The 22,403-nt window shown below is 35.2% G+C and overlaps 1 protein-coding gene across 3 annotated transcripts in view; it reads left to right on the top strand.

Annotated features, from left to right (window-relative positions):
• The window catches only part of SEMA5B (semaphorin 5B), a 3,270,261-nt gene that overhangs the window by 546,832 nt on the left and 2,701,026 nt on the right, over positions 1–22,403 (top strand). For all 3 annotated transcript variants that reach the window (XM_044062778.1, XM_044062776.1, XM_044062779.1), the window contains exon 2: positions 15,234–15,340. The gene's annotated coding sequence lies outside the window, so the exon portion shown is untranslated. The remainder of the gene's footprint in view (positions 1–15,233; positions 15,341–22,403) is intronic.

Raw genomic sequence — 22,403 nt, 5'->3', positions numbered from 1 at the left:
CTGCAATCTGGATTTCAGATCTTGTCCTTAAAAGCAGACACTAATTTTTTTGACCAACAACTTTCGCAACCTCTTCATTACCTAAAGTTATTTTCAGGTTTGTTTTAAACTCTTCACTAATGGACACACTATCCTTAGTCATTTCCATTCTAAATGCCCTAGAAAAATTATGTGCCATAACTTGAATATATTGATTGTATTGGATGTAAAACTAACTACAGGGCAAACTTGTCAGATCTATGTGATCTGATCTCTTCAATATAATCTTTCGGCATTTTTTTTTACCAAAGGTTCTATCTTCAGATAATGTTTTGAAAAATTCACATTCATCTTTGAATTTAGTGTCCTCAGTAGTTAGTCTGGACAGCCTGATAAATTACCCCCTAGCCACATTTCACTTTGTATATCTTGGATTGCACTGCTGAAGTGTAGCTATTTACAATGCCGGGTTTACAAAAAATAGATGATGTAAATGTTTCGCTCATTAAATCAAGTGTAATAGAGCTGTCTAAATAATTCACTTTAAAACCCACATCACATAAATTAAAATTAGAAAAAGGGACTAATATTAATAACTTTTATGAATGCACTAATGTCATTAGCACCGTCTTTCCAAATGAACAACAGATAATCAATAAAGGATGTGTACAATACCATTTTCTATAACTATGCTGTTCGTATATCCAGTTTTCCTCCCACCAGCTTATAACTATCTTTGCAAATTTCAGGGCCTTTGTAGCCTCCCAGAGCTACTCCTTTTGATGGCAATAATGTTTATAAAAAACAAGGAAATTATTTGCTAGTACAAAATCCAATGATAAAGAGATTGTGTTTGTCTGTGTTAGATGTATCTATATAAAAGGATAAGTATTTCCTTGCCCACTCAATACATGTCTTCTGTGGAACAGCTACAGATAGAGTATTGACATCTAATGTAAAGTACATGTTTCTGACCAGTAATACTGATGGAACATAACTTAGACAAAAAAAAAATACCAACAGTCTTTAAGATAAGACCTCGACTTTAGACCATGGGATTGAACAGCTTATCCAATAAAAAAGTTATGGGTTCTGTTTTAGACCATTTGGCCAATACTATGTGCCTGAAAGGCGATTTTATTAGATACCTGTGAATTTTTGAAATTGCAGACAAAGCTCCTACTACTGGTTTCTTATCCTGCAAGAACTGATAATGACTGTCAAATGTCCCTGTACTAAAAATTCAAGTAAAGCATTATCAATACATTTATGCAGTCTTTGAATTTCCATTAGGCTTACCTGGTGATGAGGATAGTATTGTCACCTCACAGCACGAGGTTCCTCAGTTTGATTCTCAGCTGAGGTACCTTCTGTGAGGAGTCTGCATGTCTTCCCTGTGTTCATGTGAGTTTCTCCAGGTGCTCTGGTTTCCTCCCACATTACACAAACATGCAGTAGGTAGACTGGCTACTCTAAATTGGCCATAGGTGGGAGTGAGCATTATTTATTTATTTATTCATTCATTCATTCATTTGCAATTTTAACTTGGAAAATGGACTGGGCCATTGAGTGCCTGCTTTTATTGAAGGCCCAGGGAAAAAAGCTCGTCAGTGCAATAAAAGTAGAATTGTATACATTGGTAATATACAGGTAACAAATAATTATCTTACAGTATGAAAACATGATTAGCAATGTAGTGGCAAGATGAATATCAGTGACAGTTGCAACATTTTCGAGTTAATTAGTGCATAGAAAAATTTCTGGGAAACACAGCATATAGTAGTAGAAAGTAATGTCATTATAGCTTAGATATTCTAAGGAATCTGAGTGCAAATAGGGTTCCAGATGGAAAATAAGTATTCATGTAGATAAGTTTTGGAGCAGGCAGGATTCTGGGTTGTTCTAATGGCTAAAGGTAGAGCATTCCAATTTTTGGCTAAACAGGAGTAAAGCTGGCTGGGAGGAAGATTTGGTTTGTAAACTTGTTGAAGTTGCTGATTCTCAGATCTAAGTGGCCTCTTGGGGTGGTAGTAAGTGAACACTGAGCTAAGGGCAGGATAGTTGGAAGGTTTAAAGATCAGTTTGTGAGCTGTAGTTGCAGATAGGTTAAGTAGTTTGGTAGTTCCAGCCATTTTAGGGAGTGAAGAGCAGTACAGTATTAGGAGCAGTGAAGTTTTTGGAGTTCTTTGTGAGTTTGGCAATTTTATTATAACGAATCTTGAGCTTGGCCTTTAGAGTAGTTTGAAGGTTGGTAAGTATCTGGGCACTGTACATGAGGGAAGGGAGTAGGTAAGAGTGTGATTGGTGGAGTGGGTGAGGAAGTGGTTGTGCTTATAAAGGATTCCTAGTTTCTTGGGTATAGTGTTGTAAGTGAACCTCAAATTTTAGGTATTCGTCTATGGTGACTTCTAAATGTTTTGTGTGGCTGACAATTTCTATTTGTGCCTTACTTTGAGAATAGATATTGAACATGGCTTTATCTAACAGGGTCCATTTCTTAGGGGGTGAATAGCATGATCTGGGTTTTATTTGGGTTAAGGGCTAAGTGGTGGTTATACATCCAGGATTCAGTGGTGGAGACGGCTTTTTGAGTTTCGAGTTGGAGTTCAGAAATAGAATCAGCTGAACAAACAATAGTTGAGTCATCCACATATTGAATAAGAGATCAATGAGTCATGGATGAGTGGAAATTATTAATGAAAATGGCAAATAGGAGGGGACCAAGTATGGAGTCTTGAGGAACTTCAGTAGAGGTGTTAAGGTAATGAGAGATGGAGTTTTGCTATTTCATAGCCTGTTTGTCTGTCTTTTAGGTAGCTTGAGAACCAGTTGAGAGTTGCAGGGGAAAGACTTAAGTTAGAGAGTTGTGACAGTAATTAAGGATGGGAAACCATATCAAAAGCCTTTGATAGATCTAAGAATAGGGTCAATACTATTTTCCCAGCATCAGGAGCTGTGTTAACAGTATCCAAGAAAGATATGTGGGCAGTTGTGGTGCTGTGGCCAGGTCTGAAACCATGTTGCATAGGAGATAGGAGTTGGTTGTGAAGCAGATTGTGCATCAACTGAATGTGAACAGATTTTTCTAAGATCTTGGAGATGGGAAAAAGAATAGCAATAAGACGAAAGTTGGTTATATCTATCTTTTTGCCAGATTTATAGAGAGAGAAAATTAATGTTTTCTTCCATAATTTCTGGACATAAGATTCCTGAATTGAACTGTTGATAAGGATACTAATAAGGAATGCAATGGGGTCAGCAGCAAGCTTTAGAAATATTGGAGGTATATTATCTGGCTTGTTAGAGCAGGGTTTGATCTTCAGGAGCAGTCATTTTATTGTTGTGATAGAGATGGGATTAAGAGTGAAATTGAAAGTAGAAGGGGTGTTGTTCATATGTGCATGGAGTGCATTTAGAGATAGGGAAGGTGGTGGAAGTGTTTTGTGGAGTAGCATTATTTATGCTGCTCATAGCAAGGGGAAAGCTAGCAGCAATGTCACCTGCAGTATTTATAATGAAAGTTAGAGAGAGGCTATTTCTTGAGAGGGTTTATCGAGATGTGGACACGGGTTGTTACTTTTGCCATGGTTCAGAAGTGATGAGACTGAATTCCAGAATTTATGGGAGTTTTGTTTATGGTTAGACTGCAGTTTTGAATAGTATGCTTTTTTATCTTTGTGAGGTATTTTTTTACCTGATTACTGACATGTTTAAAACTTATCAGGTTATGCTGGTTTCTATTTCTTAATACTGTTTCCATATTTTATCACTGGAGTGCAGCAGATCTTTTGTAGTCCTAGTCAGCCATGGGCATAGTTAGTTTTTTAGTTTTGATTCTTTTCAAGCAAAGGGGAGCAATACTATTTAGTGTGTTCAGGAATATAGTATTAAGATGGTCAACAACATTGTCAAGTGGGAGAGTTTTTATCTTGTGTGACAAACATTTTCAGTGTTTCAACAAAGCTAAGAGGGATGAAAGCTGTTCAACATGCATGTGAGTGTGTGGTGTGGAAGAACTACCTCAACAGGGCTAGCCACCTGGTGGTTTATACCTTGGCTCTAGATGATTGCCACTGTTGAAGTGACATCCTGACCTCATGCAAAAATGGGAAAAAAGGGTTTTGGATAGATGGATTACCTGATGATAACAATTTTTATATTCCAGTATTCTTAGCATCCTAAAATTGTAATCAGTATTATTTTTAATTACAAGCCTGTTATACTTTTCAGTCTTCATGAATCTAACTGAATACATTCTTTGTGATTTCTTAAGGTGCCAATGTTTTGGCTGGTTAAATTATAAAAATAACAGGCAGCAGGCTTGATTAAACAGTATCTAATGCCTTTTTCGCAAATTTGAAAAAAACATTTTCAAAGTGCCTGTCAAAGGTAAATTAAAGTCATTTTTCTAACTGTCCATCTCAGAAGTGTCCATTGGTGCTTGATCAAACAGATGTTGCCAATTTAATTTTCTTACACAAAGTCTCAGTTCCTTTAAGGTGTCAACCAAAATGGTTCTCATGGCTTGAACAAAAGTCCATCCTTTATATAACAGAGAACTGTGTAGAATTAAACTCTGAGGTACTTGTATTATAAATGGGGACTTTTATCATCTCTACCCGCTACCTCTACCGGGTGCAAGATCAAGCTTTCTGTTAGCCTGGGAACCAGAAAAAAAATGTAATCTAAAATGAGTCAGTAGTACTGTGTTATAATTTAAGGACATAGAGAATCGGAACATTTTGCATTTGTCTTCAGAACATCCAACATCACCAGCACTGTCTTGCTCTAAATGTAAGTTTATTTTAGAACTGTGTTTGCTCTTAGATGTAGCTGGGAAATAGGAAGATTAGACTAGTTGTTTTTCTGTATTGATGTCAGAACTATTCTACTGTATTATTTTAAGCATTTTCCTTTGATCTCTAAACTCTTGACTAGCACTATGTAGTAAGAAGTATTGTCTTGTGTTCTTATTATTTATTATTAAATATTTTAAACATTTCAACTGTGGCTGTTTTATGTAGAGAGAATTTAAGCTCTGGAGTACATTGCATGTATATAGTGATACTGTCCAAGCCACCCCAAATAAGCTTTGCTGTTCATCACATTAACCATTTGGATAATAATATTGCACAGTAATAACAGGACACCCTTTGATTAGGGCCTTATTAGTAGCTGATATTAGTGGTTGGTGGCAGTGATTTCTACCATATAGCCTGGCAGAGAAGGGGGCATAGCTGGAGAACCTCTGCCAGCCTTTCCCAGGAGTGTCTGTTTGTATATAACTCATATCTCAGTGTGTGTGTGTGTGTGTCAGCTATTTGGACAGGGACATGAAGCACTGGTTGGACAGAGAGGATGCTGGAGGTTTTAGTTTGATCACTAGGCTGAGATCTGGACCCTATAGCTATGCCAGTGGGAAGTCTTATTGGGTATCTGGAGAGAGAGGGAGAAACCAGTCCCAGACTGACGGTGATCTCTGTGTGCTCTTAAGGGAAATTGTACTTTACTGTGTGTGTGTGTGTGTGTGTGTGTGTGTGTGTGTGTGTATTTGTTATCCTTCTCAATGTGGACGCCTATCACTGGTGTTAGTGGTGAGGATTGAGGCTCCTTGATTACTGGGCCAGTGCATGGGGCGTCACATTTTCAGTGATCAATTTTACCTGTCTGTCTGACCTAAACAAATATAGCTTCATTTTGACTTTCAAACAGCTCAAATTGAGAATTTCCGTTAAAGTTCTTGTCAAGTTTTTAATGTCCTTTTTCAGTTCATTAATTTTCATCTCATTGTGTTTCAGAATAATTTTTAAATGATCAACACCCATTTTGTCTTAAAAATTATAAGCTCAGTATACATCAAATCTTGTGAAGATCAAAGGTGAACAGTCTTACACATTTTGGGATCACAGCTGCAGAGATACAATTTTCAAAACATGAATTGTAACATAATGATTTATATTTAAATAGGGGCTTCTCAAGTTTTTTCAGAATATCTTTACCACTACAGCTGTCATCAGGTGCTCTCAACAAACCAGTGTGCCTTACAGTAGTTTCAGTTAACGGAACAGTGAAAAAATAATTCAGTGGTATTTCTAATACTTTAGAAATAAAGATTAAACAACAAACACACTAAACAAATCCAATAGTAGGTTGCTATGGCAAGTGAAATCAGGCACTAGAATCCACCGGTAAAAAGAAACAATTTAATTAAGCGCTTTTCGTCTGTACGTTGTACAGACTTCTTCAGACAAAAAAATCAACAAATAGTCACTTTAAATAAGTACAAGCAATTACGCTAAACCAATCAAGTACAATAATTAATTAATGAAGCAAGTAAAACCATTTAAAACATTATTCAAAACGACTACCCATTTTCGTTTAAGTAAACACGGGTAGTTCATAGGGAGAAATATAAACATTGCACGCTCTTTAAAATAATGATAACCAAGCTGGCAGGAAACCTTTAGGCTTGGCAGTTTGCTAAAAGGTAATCACTAAAAACCTTAAACATTATAGTAAACATGTTAAAAACAAAGTAAAAACAGTAAGCAAGAATGGCATCTTAATAATACAAAATACAGATGAAGCACAGGCACCTAACATATGCACTATCTTACATGCGACTTAAAGTAGAAGTCAAATAATCAATCATATAGACTTAAAAACTCATGATCAAAAATTAGATGACAAAGACCAAACGTACCAAAAAAAAAAGCAGAAAGACTAATCACTAGCAACTAACTTTCACCTTTTCAAACTTTGCAGTTTCAACACACTGCTAATCGAACATGACTTATTAAGACCAGGGAATGTGCATGCGTTAAGTTTAATTTGCCAACTTAGTTCCAATTCTTCCAATAATAATGGCATAGGTGCCCCCCTTTTGTAAGTGGTCACCTGGTCTATTGCTAAAAATTTAAAACTATGGTTTGTATGTTTTGATAAATGTTTGGCAAGTGCATTATCCAGTTTGTTTCTACTCATTGCGTACTGGTACTCATAAATGCATTCACGGAGCGTGCGTTCAGTCTTACCAACATAGAACACAGGACATCCTTTGCACAACGCTAAGTAGACAACCATTTTAGAGTTGCAATTAAACCTAAGTTTTAACTTGTATTGAAGGTTCTGTACAGTAACTCTATTCGTCTCCAAAATGTATTTGCAAAAATTACAATTCTGGCATTTATACATGCCTACAAATCTGGTGAAATTATGCACTGATTGTTCTAAAAGTGATTTCAAATTCTTACCCCTCATAAATGAAAGTAGGATGTTTTCCAACCTTTGCACAAATAGAAGGGTTACTTTTGAACAATGCCCAATTTTTCTTAATGCTCTCAATGCATTGGTAACTAAATGGGCTAAAAGTTAAGATTAGTTTCATGCCCAAATGTTAGGTTTTAGAACCTGTTATAATTACAAACTCTACAGGTGACTTTAAAGTGTATAACTTTTCTTCTGTTACTATCTCCACTGACATTGTGGAATTTTTATCAAAGGGGTACACCTATGTTCCTCGATAGAGACTTGATCTAGTTAGGTCAATTATAGACATTAAATTATTTTCAAGAAAACTGAATTGTCTACTTAGCGTTGTGCCAAGGATGTCCTGTGTTCTATGATGGTAAGTCTGAACCCAGGCTCCGTGAATGCATTTATGAGCACCAGTACACGATGAGTAGAAACAAACTGGATAATGCACTTGCTAAACATTTATCAAAACATACGAACCATAGTTTTAAATTTTTAGCAGTAGACCAGGTAATCACTGACAAAAGGGGGGCACCTATGCCATTATTATTGGAGGAATTGGAACTAAGTTGGCAAATTAAACTTAATGCGTGCACATTCCCTGGTCTTAATGAGTCCTGTTCGATTAGCAGTGTGTTGAAACTGCAAAGTTTGAAAAGGTGAAAGTTAGTTGCTAGTGATTAGTCTTTCTGCTTTTTTTTTGGTAGGTTTGGTCTTTGTCATCTAATTTTTGATCATGAGTTTTTAAGTCTATATGGTTGATTATTTGACTTCTACTTTAAGTCACATGTAAGATAATGCATACGTTAGGTGCCTGTGCTTCATCTGTATTTTGTATTATTAAGCTGCCATTCTTGCTTACTGTTTTTATTTTGTTTTTAACATGTTTACTATAATGTTTAAGGTTTTTAGTGATTACCTTTTAGCTGTTAGCAAACTGCCAAGCCTAAAGTTTTCCTGCCAGCTTGGTTATCATTATTTTGAAGAGCGTGCAATGTTTATATTTCTCCCTATGAGCTATCCGCGTTTACTTAAACGAAAATGGGTAGTCATTTTGATTAATGTTTTAAATGGTTTTACTTGCTTCATTAATTAATTATTGTACTTGATTGGTTTAGCATAATTGCTTGGACTTATTTAAAGTGACTATTTGTTGAGTTTTTTGTCTGAAGAAGTCTGTACAACGTACAGACGAAAAGCGCTTAATTAAATTGTTTCTTTTTACCGGTGGATTCTAGTGCCTGATTTCACTTGCCGTAGCAACCTACTATTGGATTTGTTTAATACTTTAGAAATGTCCTACTGTGCTGTTTCTTCTCCTTCCACTGACCGACCGTTTTACAGTTACTATGACATTTGTGATCATGTCCAGGATGCTGCTAATGTGTAGATGTAGTTAATTATAAAAACAGTCATACTATACAATTTACAAACTATTAAATAAATATAATAAAAAACATTATAACAAACATTTGATTTTTAATATGTCCATACAGTCCTCCTGGCTCACTGTCTGCATTACGATGCAATTGCCACCACAATTCTTTCTTTTCTAATTTATTATTGAAATTGCCACCTCTGTCCATTTCCACATTTATTTTATTTGGGTTCCTATTAGATGTTCGACAGCTTAGGTTGTCGAATGCCTAATTATCGACACCTAAGCATCGAAACTTTAAAATCTCAAACAGCCACGTATGCAAATTCTTTCCTAGGGAAAGAATTCAGTTGCCTGTTATTGGGGATTTGCCCTTTCCCCAATGTAGAGCGATCTCGAAGTTGGTATATTTAGTTAGGAGGTGGGGGCACAGCCCTCCTCAACGGGTGGGTGTGGAGGTGAAGCTGCCCACTATGTTTGGGTTCAGAAGTTTATTTTATTTTGCAATGGCCTAACAAATTATTTCCAGAGGAAAGAATGGCCGTTCGTGATTTTACAGTTTCGACGCTTAGGTGTCGATAATTAGACATTCAACAACCTAAGCTGCCGGACATGTAATGTAGACCCTTTTATTTATCCTTTGCTAACTGGGTTAGTCCTTGATCTATGGCAAAAAAAAATTTGTGCAACCAATAAAGTGCCTACATAGTGCATTGTTAATATATTTATTTTAATAACATAAATGTGCTCATACATACCCTGCAACAATCTTTTTGTCTTCCCTACATAGAAGACCTTGCAGATAGGGTACTTACATGTACCATATGACATTTTATGGGGTCATGAGATTCTTGAAATATAAAAGGAAATAAGTTCTTTCTGTTATAGTTCTGGAGAAGTCCATCTGTATTTTTGTTGAAATTTTAAACTTTAATAAATTTAATTCAGCGATGGTTGCAATGTTTTTTTTTTTTGCTTAGATGGCTGAAGTTGCAGTATTGCAGAATCCATGCCTGTTCCAAAACCACAATATTACAGATGATCTAAAAGAACTAATATTGTTGCTAAAGAAAGGGTAAATAAATAAAATAAAACTAATAAGACAGTGATATCTCAAACTACATGGAGATGTACAAACATGGCTCAAGGTTTATTGCCTTTAAACCCCCCATTACATGCCTAAGCAGGTAATATTGAACTCTACACAGTATTTCATCTAAACCTGTATCATGAATAAGATTTTTCTACTGTAAATAGATAAAATGTGATTAATTTCAGTTGTAATACTGACTAAAACCTGTTCATCAAACTAAATTTGTCTGCTGTTGGCACTTGACAGTAAATTAACTTGTGTCAAATCACTGCAGCTTTTTCAGTAAATATGTCAGGAATGTTAGATCTAGTACCTTGCCACTTTTATCCATTGAGATGTAGGCCAGAAGGAGGCTAGAAGATGGGTATGGAGAGCTTAATGTTCTATTTTCTTACCTTTTTCACTTTTGTTTTACTACAGCAGTGACATTTTATAAAATAGTTTTCATTTTATTTCCAATACAATAATTTTGCCTATCAGATATTCCACTTTTTGCATAAGGTAAATGGCACTGAACTCGCCTCAAAAAATATTTTTTGAAATGCTGAGTCCCTTTTCTACAAATTATTTTTTTGTCTTGGATGCGCATCGATTTTGTGACCTCACAATTTTTAGGTATATTGATCGCATGCTTGCAACACAGCAACTTTTAACTGTAATGAACAGAGCAGTGAGTGTTTCTAAGGGACTTCCTGAAACTGATATAACCAGATGATTCCGACCATTAATATTTGAACTAGATTTTCAGAATTCCTGTTTCCTCATAGGGGTTCCTGTAAAAGACAGCTTTAAACTTTATTACAAAGCATTGAGATAGTAACTACAAACAAAAGCAGCAACAGAAGCAACGCAAGTGCTGCAGATGTTAACAAGAACCACGTCTACTTGAAGAATCTATCAAAAAAAAGAAAAAGTTTTATTAATGCCACTAGTTAAACTCTTTTATCCTCCAACAGGACTTCATCATAACTTAGAGTTCTGATGAAAACCTGTTGGAGGATGAACGCATGTATCTAATGCAGTTAATAAAGCTTGGGTTTCTGGGGTATATTCTTAGAGTAGATGTGGTTCCCATAAAAAAATATAGCACGCAGATTTTTTTCTTATATGTTTCTGTAGGTCTGGCTCATTTTTTTAGTTCTTTACAAACCAGAGTACTCACAATCTTCGCATTAAGAATCTGATTACAATATGATTTATTATTGGACAAGATCAGTTGTCATATGAATGGAAATATAAAAGAAAGAGACTTCCCATCTAAAGAATTAAAATAAAAGCAATGATGGGGGAAATGATGTAATGTGTATGGACACATTCAATAATATCTGCCACTAAAATGCAGTGGAGCCTGAGGAGATTGCAGTTTGCAGCATACTGTCATGCTTCACGAATGTTTGTGTGTGTCAGTGAGAACACAGTATGTGATGCTGTTGTAAGAATATGTTATGTATGTTCCCATAGCACATCTCATTACGGCTTTGTTACTGTAATGACCATCTGAGACCGCATAAATGAACTAGCTTTGTCTTTAGCTGTGTGACGGTACATCCCAGCTGCTTCATGTGCTTGGTGAGTCCTTCCCAATACAGTACTATGGCTTGGGTCCCATCAGTGGTACTGTTACTATTTACTTAGCAAGTTACCTGGCACAAGTGTGTCTTATCACACTTTAAAATGGCCAAATACTCTGCCATCCCAGTGGTTAAACCCCGAGGCTTAGTACAACAGAAAGTATTCATTGCACACTTGCAGTTCACATACTTACCTGCATATCTGGAACCATTGGGAGTATAGACCATTTCAGGATTTAGTGTTTGGGGGTGCTTTGGGTGTACTAGATTCACACTTCTGTTCAACAATCCCTAACAGTCTGGTAGCCCTCCTTCTGCAGGTGTCAGTTATTTTTCGTCAACACAATAGCCAAGTTTGTGATCATACAAGTCTTAGATATTAGATTTTTCACATGTAGTGTGCTGACTCGCCACCATTCCCGCAAGAGGCCCTAGGCTGTATGTGTCTAGAGTGATCTGACAGATTTGATTTTCAGAGACCTATAATGTTTGCTGTCTGCATTTACATGACAAAAGTACATAACAGAATCTGGGAGGGTATAGGGAACAAAGATTGGTAGTTGGTAGCCCACCATGGAAGAGGTTTGCTTACTTCCGTAATCATGGGCTGTCTGACTCCAATGCAAGGCTATCAGATTAAAGTTTCATTTTTTTTTTTATAAAAATCTGACACTCCTGGACTGGGTACAGTAGATTCTAGATTATGAAATAAAACCTTGTGGTCCTATTTCCTGATACTAGAAGCTACATTGTAGATGGAAAGCCAGTCTGCCATGGAAGTGTATAACTGTTGCATTTATAAAATCCAAAGATTGTGGTGCACAGTGAGTTACAGGATAACTAAAGCACTGCACTTGGGAGATTTAAACCACAAAAGGGTTTAAATTAGTCTGTCCAGTGTAGGTATGGATCAGTTCTCTTTCTGATCCCCTCTGGCATTGTTTTTTGTGATTTATGCAGAGATGAATAAAACAGATACAGATGAGATGCACACTTCCTCACTTACATACATACAAATATTTCAGACACATGCAATAATGGCCTTCTGGCCTGCCAGTATGTCAAAAGTCGAGGTTATTGATAAAAATATCTAAACTAGTACATGCTTTAATGTGATTTGGTAGTCTGTTCCAAGTATTTCTGTCCGAGAACCAATTAGTACACTTCTCATTCTGATAGAATCTTCTACATAGCTTGTCTGATGGTTCGATTCCCTACTGCTTTTTGATAACCCCAAACATTCCCAGTGGTAAATGTCTCTAAACTTCCTATATACCCGAATAAGGTCTTTTCACATCCATGGATGACCTTGGTGTATTTCAGCTGTACTCTTTCCAGTTTAATCATGCTTGTTTACTTATAAGGGTTCCATATTGTCAATCCATGCTCAAGTTTTTGTCTGATGTCACTAACAAACAATGACTTCATCATTTCTGATTTCTTGACTTATAATTTATATCGTACAACCTGTACTCCTATAACTATCATTAACTGATTGGTTGGTATGATTAGAAAAACTCATACCTGAATCTACCCATTAAACCAGGACCTTAAATAAATCTACCGTTTCAATCACTGTGTGCTTTATTAAATATTCACCTTTCAATGTGCGTCTCCCAAATGTCATACACACAGTTTTTCATGTATTTATCAGAATATTATTCTCTTGAGCGCAAATGGTCAATTTAGTCAAGTTGTTTTGCAGACATGCCCTATCTGCAGCACATATAATCAGTTTACCCATTTTTAAATCATCTGCATACAGACTGTAGGACACCTTGGATGAAAAAGACAGATCTGAATATTACAACCTAAATTAGTATGGGTGGAGACAGAGCCCTGTGAGACACTTTGACTGTAACCTAGAATTTGTCCAATTAGTGTATGATACTTGCCATACCTATTTGTAAACCATGCATCCATCTTATCAGGAGTACATCAATACTCAGTACCTAGTTGTTCCAAGTTATTGATCAGTGTTTTGTGTATGACCTTATAAAATGCTAAAGTTAACTATATATAAATTATGTCACAACACTATGTTTCATTTATAGCTGTTATTACACTGTTTTAGATAATGTTACAGATTGTTATAGATCTAGTTTCAACATATGCACATTGATATATGGTTTCAAGTCCCAACCTTTCCATTTCTGACAGTAATTTATCCAAAATAACTTTCTCCATCATTTTCCCACAATATGAAAGTACACTTATGGGTCTGTATGGCTCTGAATTTGACCTACTTCCCATTCTGTTAGATAGGTTTAAGAAATGCATGTCTCCAGTCTTGTGGCATCTCCTCATATTTAAATGACGTAGTAAATAACCAATATAATGGCATTGTAAGTTCATGTAGAAGTGTTCTTAGGACATTGTTACTAATCTGTCTCCTCCCTGTGCTTTATTTAGGTACAGTTTGCGTATTTCTTTTTTAATACAATCTAATTTTGATTTTAGTATCTGAGATTAACTAAGTGTTGCTAGGACAATTTAGTTTTAGCCAAACTGCTTTGCATAAGATTTTATAAATATATCTATAACTTGTATCCGAAAAAAAAAGTAGAATCTGCACACAGTTTATCATATTGTATGTCTTTATTCCCACCACATCTTATTTTGTATAAAGCAGTTTCCTTTTATGCTCAATACCTTTATATACATTTTTTTTGTTTTTTCTTGATGTTTCCTCACACTGTTTGATTGGTCTGTCCAGCTTGTTTATTTCAGATTTCAAAGTTATAGTTTAACCTAATTTCCATTTCTTGATTTTTTGTCTCTTATCTTAAACAATTAGCTTGTTGTTGTGAAAATATATAATTCTGTCATTTTGTGCAGAGATCCTAATGTTAAACATTTCATTTGACTTTTTACATTTAAACAATTTCTCTGATTCCTTCTACAGTTTTTCCACTGAATGCATCATTCCAGTTAGTTTTACATAGTGACTGTTTTGTTTCCATATAATCTATTACTAGTCCTCTGTCCATTGGTTTAGATTTCATTTTGGCAGAATTATCTAGGAAGAATTTAACAGTTATAACCACATGATCACTGCACACCAATGTGGTAAAACTTGACATGAAGTGACAGTCATTTTCTTGGGAACACAAACAATGTCTAATATGTTCTGTTCCATTGTAGGCTTTTTTACAGTCTGAAACAATTGTTACTTCACTGTATGCTGCTAACTCCTGCAGAGATGTAGTCAACCATCTGCATCTTTAAACTGGAGAATGCAAAGAAGTGGTCCACACACTAAGTTGAGTTGACCTGTTCTACTCTAGTTCCTACAATCAGCACATACCTTATTGCATAATAGGTGTTGAAGAGTGCATGCAATGGATATAGGATAGCTGCAGTTACATTATAGATCTGAATGGGTAGGTGAATAACCCTCACAGCAGTACAGAAGTGCTTTACTACATTACATTTTAGTAAGTGTGCATAAGTGTGTGACTGGCCATCAAGACTAGGATTTTAGTACTGAGTGTGCAGACTCCCCACACATGTACATGCATGTGCAAGCGCACAAACACAAACTTGCATTTTCAGTAGAATAGCAAATAGTCAAGTCTGCATGAGTAAAATATCCTATATTGTTAAAATAAATTGTGCTTTAGGTATATATGGTAGTTAAGTGACAAACCATTTTTGTGAGTGGGAGTGTTGTAGTGCATTTTTGTGAATTTTATCTATTTCATAACAGAATACAGGAAATGTTTGTGCTTCTGAATTGTTAAAATTTTAGTTCTATACTGTAAGCTGTATCCTGGATTTTTTATTTTTCTGTAGAGTCTAGGAACAACTTGATTGAAAGAAATTTGAAGGACATGCAGAATGCTCCATTTTGTCATTTAGCTTTGATATACGTCCGGGCTCAAACCTGTAGATTTCTGGGGTATATACCTGCTGTTTGTATGAATTTCCTAAAGATATGTTTTACATTGCTTTTCAGGTTCTGTAATGGTAGATGTTGGGAAATGAAACTATGTACACCATTTCAGCACTAACAAACAGAAGGGAAAAGGAACAGAGATAGTAAGACAGCAATACAAGTGATAAGTAAGTCATATTTTTGTACTGCTATATAATGCAAGGTAATAGGAAAGTTTTCAACTTAAATGTTGTGCAGAGATGTGCCCTGTGATAATATGTGGTGCAGAGATGTGCCCTGTGATAATATGTGGTCACTGAACTCTGTAGACCTCAACAATGATCTTTGATGCACAGTAATTATATCAAAGAAATTATATAAAAAACTCATTTTACATTCCTGCCCATTTGGCTATCTGGACTGTGATATAACTTGAAGCAGTTTGAGTACATCTTAATACATTTTCAAACTAGTTATTTTACTTTGAGATTGATTCACTTCAGTTAAAAGGCATGAGGATATAACATAACTGTCTCCCTAACAGAAAGTGTACCTCTTCTTCCAGCTGTTGGGGACGTTATACAAATGGCCACATTATTCATCTTTCTGTCAACTTGAAAAATTAAAGTTTGCTCCAGTATCTAATAGTTAACTCTGTCATTATACCTTTCATAATGACTGCCATGAATGATTTTAGATGTCTTGTGCTTTAGAGATTGCTTTTTCCTTTAAAACTTGTGGTCATGTTTTGATCAGTGGAGTATTCCTAAGTTTTCATGTGCATATTTTTCAGATAATCACAGGGAATATTGCCACAGTTTGCTAGATGTGTTAAAATATTGAATCTCTTAGACTTATTATTTTGGAGAAGTTGGACAAAGTGATTTAATTCTGTACACTGTGACAGAAGATTTCTGTTCATCTTCTAATTACCAAAAGTAGAATACTTTATTTGTCCTGTGTGTCTCTGCATTTCATAAGATTTCTTGCAAATGGGGTAAGACTTGTAGTTTAATATGGTGTAGATTTGTAACCTTCAGAGAAGACTGCTTCCTTATTGGTAACTGTGGCTGTTTTTCTATGCAAGGAACATGTGTGTGTGTGTGTGTGTGTGTGTGTGTGTGTGTGTCTGTGTCTGCTTTTGTAGTTGTGCAGACTGCTGACGTGACTTCTTGTACATTTTCTTCACATTGTGTCCTTGTGGAAATTGTCTGTATTGATTGCAGTATTCTAGGGATGGTGTTTATAACTGATCTCTACCAGAGCAATGATGTGTCCTATCTGTTAATAGTTCCTCATACTTTTACTTCCTAGCATTAGAGGAGTAATTTAAGCAGTGTCATATAAGGACACCATTGAAACATCCATTGTACTACTGTTGTACGCAGTCTGTTTTCTGCATAAAAAACACTAAAAACGCATTGTACTTTGGTGACATTCTTTGAACTTAGCCCAAGGCTGTGCTTGTATTATGCAAAACAAGAGTTTACCATCACTGACAATGAGGCTGACATTAAAGTCAAAAATTTTCACAACAGATTAAATGGTTTTCAAGTAATATCTCTCATTCCTTTGACAGCTTTTCTTTTTTAGAATCTGATTCTGACAATTACTTATTTTGTTCTGAAGACTGAAACTATGAGCATGTATATGAATAAAATTGTTATGCAAACTCTGTTACAAAAAGACATTTTGTTGTGTCATTTGTACCAGTAAGGTACACATTGAGAATCCTGTAATGTAAAATATAGCAGTCTCTCTTTCAAGCATTTAATTTGATTTGTACAAATTATGCCTTGAAATGTATTATTACTTAGAACCTTTTGCATTTTTGCATGTTTGGTAGCATTATGAAATTGTAATGACCGTTTCACTGTCCTTTTCAGGGTAAGTATGAAAAGGAAATATCATCATGACTGCTTCATCTTGTTAAGCTTTTAATCCATGAAAGTTAACTAGATGCAAACCACTGGCCAAAGCTCAACTTTTAACTTTTTTTTTTCAAATCAATTTTTTTCTGCAGTACCCTGTGCATCCCCATATTGGACTTCATCTTCCATACTCCCCTTAATTTACTAACTCTGTAGCAATATAACTGTGGAGAAAAGTAAAAATCTCAAAAACAGATGCCATCTGGCACCTCTGTACTAAATGTACAAGTAGTGATTTCCTATGAAGAGCGGTAATCAGGGTGACTAATATTGGGGAGATGAACTTGGCCAGTTAGAACCTCACTGAATTTAGACTCTATAAGTATTAAAGAAGCCCAACATGTTACCTTAACAACACTTAATAGATGCAGCAGGATGGCCCTTTACTCAGCTATCCTTTGATACCTGTTGCTGATTTGATTTTATTTATTTATAGTTTATTTACTGAGAGAGTACATTGATTAAAACAGAGCTTTGCCCCTGATTCTTCAGTAACGAGATTGAGAGCTATGCCTTTAAACTTTCAATTTTGCCTTTCTCTTTTGAAAATCATACTTCATGCTTCGTGACATACAATGCTACTGTTTTGCTGACCTGGGCCCAGTCTCAGCCTTGTACATTGGTGATACTTACCTCCTTTCCCTAAAACTTGCCATATGAAGGAGATAGTAGTCTTGAAATGATAATGGCCCATTTCAGTTTTTTAAAAAAAACATATTGGTGGAAAAGCTCCTAGTTAATGGTATCAGTGAGTTGAATTTGCATGCGCCAAAAGTGTTTCTTGGTTTTGGAATCTGATAGCAAATTGTACACGAGTGTCACTGCTTGCTTCTGGAGAGCCAAACCAGAGTCCAAACTCACCTTCTTACTTTTGCTCCCTCAAGAAACAGTGTTGTAGGGGGCATGGCCAGGGTGCTGACAGGCTACTCAGCACAGTTTTCTTGCTCTGGTACTTGATTTCTATTTCTGTCAGGAAATTTTATTTTTATAATATCCTAAACCAATTTTTTGAACAAGATGAGTTACCTGATACTGCATAGTAGGACATTATCTAAAAAAATTCTAAATATTTGAAAATTTTCCTGTTAAATTATTCATTTGAAAGGTCTGTACCAGTAGCTGTAAAATGAGTCATTCAAAGACAATCTCTCAGGACTTGCCTTTGAAGAAAGAACTCCAATCTCTTCTTTCCAACATACAAGATCTTTCTTTAATAATGGGCAGAATGGATAACAAACTTGACCACTTTAAAGAAAAATGTACCAAACAGATGGAACAGATGCACAAGATTTTAAAACAGCAGAAAACTCAGCCATCTGGAATGGAAGATGCCCTTAATGACTTAGAAGGCAGCGTATCCGAAGATGAAAACAACTTTGAATTTCTACTGTGACAGTATCCCTTATTACTAAACAAGATTGATGACTTGGAGAACAGATCCAGGAGAAGTAACATTCTTAGTTTTGGACTGCCCAAAAAACTAGAAGGAGAAAATATGGTCAACGTTCTTACTGCCTGACTTCCTAAGACTGAATTTTTATGAAGCTCTGTCATATGGCACAAAAAGAGCACACAGACCTGTAGTTTCTACTTCATCAAAAACGTAACTGTTCACGGAGATCAGTTACAGTTAAGTTCTTCTCATCTCAAGACAAGGAGCTAATACTTGAAACAGACTGGTCCAAATCTCCTATTGAACTGGATGACAAACTAATAAGGTTTGATAATGACTGCTCTGATGCTATGATGACCAAAAGGAAAAGTTGTTTGCCTCTTTTTCTCTTTCCTGTTAGGCTCAACATATTCCTTCAGGATTAAATTAGACATTTTGAAGACCCAAACTCTGCACTGTCATTTAAAAAATTCTGGACCAAATTGAAGACATGGACTGGGACAATAATACTTTGAAGAGGCAAACGGAAGTAATTTTTTTTAAAATGACAAAGTTTACCAAATCAGTTACTAGAGATACAAGTGAAAGGAAGGAAACACGGATTCACTTCTCTATAAGGTAAATAAATGTCACTTTTTATTTCCCTATATATATTGCTAAGCTAATGTTCTATATTTAATTTTCCATATTAAATATTTGCTTTAGCATAGTAAGTATTAAGATTAACTCTTTAAGTAATAATAAGCTTTCCTTATATATATATATATATATATATATATATATATATATATATATATATATATATATCCTGGTTTCTTTTCTTCATATATGTGTCACATAAATCCGAAAGTGATAGCTCATGATAAGATAACATTTGATTTTGTCAGTCCTCATTTATTGCTTGATCTGTGGGTTCAGGTCCAATCATTGGAACTGACTTTGCCATTACTACACCCCATGAGGACCAAAAACTCTCAAGCTTAAGTCCTACCCAGGATGCTCCTATCTCAATTATATCCGATCTCATTTGACGCTTCATGTGACAGACATGTTACTAATCTGCCCTCAAGCTAAGTTTACTTTTTTTCAAAGTTTTGAATAATTTTTGCATAATTATAAGGTCATTTCTCATATTGTTTCCCTACGAATTTCTCTAAGTTGACCCTTTTGTGTCCTCTTCATCCTTCCCTTTACACATTGGTGTATTACATACATAGATTTTGCAAGTGTTAAAATAGTAATTTTGAGGTAAATGTTTTCAGGAACCCTGAATATGAACATGGCTTTTCTGTATATTTTTGCCTACACTCAAAATAGTATTAATACATTTAATTTAACAACAATGACTACATTTAAAGACAAAAAATGTTATAGTGGTGTCAATTACTAGACAATGGGAAGTTACAAAATGTCGACCATATCATAAATAAGTTTGAGTCAAGCAAAGACATGTGGTTAAAAATTCAAAATTGTAGACAATTGGTTGACCATAAGATTAATCTAATGTATCCAATATTTAGAAATTCTTTCCCCACATTCACTGATTTACTAATTATTCTAATGCACCAGAATATAATTGGAAAGAGACTTCTATCTATAATATACAAGGTACTTAAGAAATCAGTAGTATGTCACAGAGAAAGCTATTGGGATTATTTTATACTTGTTAATAATAACTCCCCAAGTGAAGATGATAAAAAAGTAATACTCCAGTCTTCAAAACAAACAGCCTCATTACTAAAGTGGAGGATATTCTCTTGGAAGTTGTTACACAGAACCATTATCACACCACATAAAGCTGAATTGATGTTTAGTATAGACATACAATGCTGGAGATATAAGCTAAATGTTAAAGCTGACTGGCAGCATATGTTTTACGATTGTATAAAACTTAAAACATATTTGGGTAATATGAATTCTGTCTTACAGTCTATTTTCTATGTTAAATTTATGCTGACCCAATCGCTAATTTTATTTAATGCACCTATTCCCACTTGCGTCTTGAAAATACAATACCCTCTTTTATGGGGTATGTTAACATTAGTGAGAAAAGCCATCATCAAGAACCAGAAGAATCAGATTATTCCTACTATGAAGGAATTTTTTCACTTGGCAACTGAAGTCTGTCATCTTGAACTTATCATGGTCAAGACAATAGCATGTAGAATCACCTCTTCATATAATATATGGTTGATATTCAAAGAACAGCTGAATAAACAGACTTTAATAATTAACAACTACTCTTATCACATTTCTTTTTTTGTTTAAAAAGCTTTGTTTTATAGTAGACACCATTGTAAATAATTACTTTAGTTGTTGTTTACCATTGTTCTTATAGCTATGTATATTTGTTTTATACTATTTCTCTTGTATATTAGCGTTCTGTTAAAATTTTCAATAAAAACAATTGAGAAAAAAAAGCAGTGTTGCACAAGAAATGGCAACATGCTCTTCACAAGTATGAAATATCTTAATCTGGAGTGTTGTTTGTACTCTCTGCTAGACCCCAGTTACACCTGCTTGTTCTAATTATGGGTCATTGGTCCCCTCGACAGAATCTCTACAGTTTTTTTAAAGTACCAACTTTGTCTTCCCTCTTTTCAAAACAAAAAAGAAAATGTTTAGCCTTCCTTATTTATCACTGAATTAATTATACAATAAAAGCAGTCATTGAATGTTCTGTGGAATTGTTAAGAAACAGAAAATGGTTTAAAATTGTGTCTGAGAAATAATATACTCTGATTTCTGGAACTGAATCATGGTATTTAGAGGGAAGCAGGAAAGTCAGCAGCTGGAAATTATCATCTCCTGTTGCTCTTTGTCCTTGCATTGCAAAGACATTCACTAATTAGAAAACATTCTGACAGAAGTAGCAAATGAGGCCATACTTGTTAGAATGATTGATAGTTGGCAATTCTCTGTATTTATGCACTCTACTCAACAGAATGTAAGTTTATGTGCTTCTGTGGGATGATTATTGATGGTTTCTGATCACTTGTGCTTTGAGTATTGCCTCTGTAGATAGTTAGAAATACTCATTGAACATCTGTCTTTTTACTGAACAGGGACACATCAGTGTTCTCCAACTGCCCACAGCAAGGGCAATTAATGCCTTTGCTTAAGAATTGTTAAGCATAGCCTTCATATCTTCCCACAAGCAGTATGAAGTAGATTACTTCTTTCACAGACAGCTTTATCTTTTATGGAACACCCAGTGTTTAACGCATTTTAGAAATTGTTTTGTCTCTTTAGTTAAGACAGTTAATGTATAATTTTAATTAGGTGCATGGCATCATTCCTTTATATTGTTAATTGTGCCCATCCTATTAGCATTCAGAATTGTTCTGTTGGAAAATGAAATAAACTTTTGTGCAGCAGCTTGCTCAATAGATGAGTTAAATGGTGTGCTGTGTGGAGGCACTTGTGTGCGTGTGTGTGTGTGTGTGTGTGTGTGTGTGTGTGTGTGTGTGTGTGTGTATGCGAACATGTGAGCATGTTTGCTTTTGCATGTGTGTGCTTGTAGGTGTGTATGTATGTGTGTGTTTGTGTGCATGCAACCATTTATCTGTTTATGTGAATATAAGAGACTTTTGTTTCCACATATGTTGGTATGAAGGTTTTTTTATTCTTCTTGTTATTGCTGACAGTTGGAGTAGTGTCATAGAATAAAATGCCTTCTCTTTTCTGTTAAGCATGAATCCTGCTAAAATGTCTGAAGATGCTGTATACAAAGTGCAATAGCTGAGGGAAAATCTGTAAGTTAGAATACCGTGACAAATAGATAAAAAAACATAGACCAAGGGAAGTTACTAATTTAGTAAACAGTGTCGAAGAGAATTAAAAAAAAACACATGAAACACCTCAGTACTGTCACGTCTAGAGTAAAGACCACCATAGTGTTATGCTGTCATTCCTGATGTCTGCTGA

The sequence above is a fragment of the Protopterus annectens genome, chromosome 2.part1, assembly GCF_019279795.1.
Source record: "Protopterus annectens isolate FY-2018-M chromosome 2.part1, PAN1.0, whole genome shotgun sequence".
NCBI lineage: Eukaryota > Metazoa > Chordata > Ceratodontiformes > Protopteridae > Protopterus > Protopterus annectens.
Note: the sequence above shows the minus strand (reverse complement) of the source record. Positions and strands in the feature narration are given on the sequence as shown.